This window comes from Opisthorchis viverrini (genome assembly GCF_000715545.1).
Source record: "Opisthorchis viverrini unplaced genomic scaffold opera_v5_372, whole genome shotgun sequence".
NCBI lineage: Eukaryota > Metazoa > Platyhelminthes > Trematoda > Opisthorchiida > Opisthorchiidae > Opisthorchis > Opisthorchis viverrini.
Genome location: NW_008752030.1, coordinates 295,706 through 297,849, shown reverse-complemented (window position 1 = coordinate 297,849; position 2,144 = coordinate 295,706).

Here is a 2,144-nt window from a genome sequence, read left to right as displayed (position 1 = left end):
CTTTTCACTTTTCCACTGTCACTGCCCACATTAACTCCTCTTTCTGCACAACAAGGACCCGATGTCATGACGCTTCGGTGGGCGAAAATAATACCGTCCGTTTTCAACTAGTCCAACAGCTAGCCCCCTGCTAGCTACCTCGACGACAAAGTTTTCACCTTCCTAAAACTAGGCACCTACTCTGGCCCAACTAGAGCTTGGCTTCCAGATAAGCAAACGTATTCACCCTTCTCGGGTCTATTTAGCTTAGTGTGATCATTTTTTAAATTTTTTCTATCGACGCCATTGTATTTCATGCCTCCTAACACCCACCACGCGCTACTGCTTTCATTCTATTTCGTTCTTGTCGCCCCTCTTCTCAAGCTTCGATCCTCGACCGCAGTTGCTAAAACGCCCCTTAGAACTGTTATTCATTCAAACTGGCTGGTGCCCGGTCTGCACTCACACGGTCCTTTAACAAAAGGGAAATTATCCGTGAGCTTACATCTGCATGGCTCCCTGTGTCACACTCCATCTCACCCAGAACCGGCGTCTCACCACGGAACTGCATAGCCCTTCTCCGACCCTTGACAACCGTTACGGGGTTGTCCATAAACCGAAGCTTGTCAGTGCGATGATGACATGGCACTGTCATACCCAGTGTGATGGCACTCCCGCAACTATTTTCTCCAGAATCTCGACCACAACAACTCGCCCAATCAAGCTTCGAGCAGTTCCCATCCGGCCACGTCTCAGGGATGAGCTCTTCCGTACCCAATAAATTTTCGCTCAGATTTGGCTAGCCTGGCTTTCTTACTGCAATTTCGACTTGCCTGTTGCACAATTTCAAATCCGTATACGGAGTTCAGGTTGCCCTATGTATTAGCAACCTGTCCCCATCCAACCTATACCCCTGCACCTGATATCCCTACAACAGTGAAACCAGTGAGTCTGCTTACTTTCAGATTGAACCACATTTTTGAGACAAAACTTGCCATGTGCTCCCAATTTGGATTATCCCATCCCCATTACCGCTTTTGCTCGTTGTGACCCCGGCCATTTACCTAACCACCCAAGGTCACTCATGGCCAGCAATGGTTTTCAGTTTTAGTTCATGTCACCTGACTCTCATTGAACTAGTCGGACCTCATGCCCACTGCTTCCAACAATTGAGAAACAACCTATTGTTACTTTGTCATAGGGAATTCCCCACTGTTTGTGACATTGTCCTCTTTTTGTGCAATCCGCACCCCCATCAATTCCTCCGTCATGCTCCATTCTGACTGTAAAACTATGATCATGCCGGCGGTATGCAATTCCACAATTTGGGAATAAACCTTATTATTATTATTAACGGTAAAGATCAAAGGTCTTACTTGAACTAATGGAACAGTTTAATTTTATGGGACGTTTTGGTTGCTTCGTGTGTCCTGGAAGGTTTACGATCTTCTTTCTGCGCAGTGTTTAGCGAAGCATTTTTGTCCTGAAATGAGATAAAGGTGAGTCAGTTTGTCAAGCTATCACTCTGAGGCAGGCGGATGATAAACCGTGGACAACACTCACACCGCTAAACAAGCAGTTCAAAAGAGACAACCTCTTGGGTCCGCACTTACACGATTGGTATTGCATTATTTTGTAGCTGACGTCCGCTGAGCGGTAGGCGTCTAGAATTTCGAGATTTACGTTAAGTGTATGGCGCCACGTTAAACAACATGCATCAGTAGCCTTCACATGTGTCTTACGAAATTATCATCATCTACCTCTTCAAACTGTCACTCTACGGTATTCGTGCTAGAATAATGGTTGTAACTCACGGGTTTCAGTTAGCTCCTCCCTGGGGTGTGGCAGTATCCTCGACTACCGACGACAATTCGCCAGTCACAGCCGTTCTGCCTTCTCCCAGGAGAATTTGCCCCTAAGTAATCCACTACTTGAAGATGGTCGTGGCTTCCTGGGTTAATTCGTCCGCAATTTATCCGCCACTAGGATATGATGTTTACAAAGGCCATGTTGGCTTGGTAGAAAATATTTAGGGTATCGTTTGCTCCGGTAGGTCGTAATCGAATAACCATCCTTGACAGATGTGAAAGAAACATAGAAAAATAATTATGCATATTACTTTCTACTGTTTGAAGTAGACTGAGCTTGGAATACGGAGAGAAAGT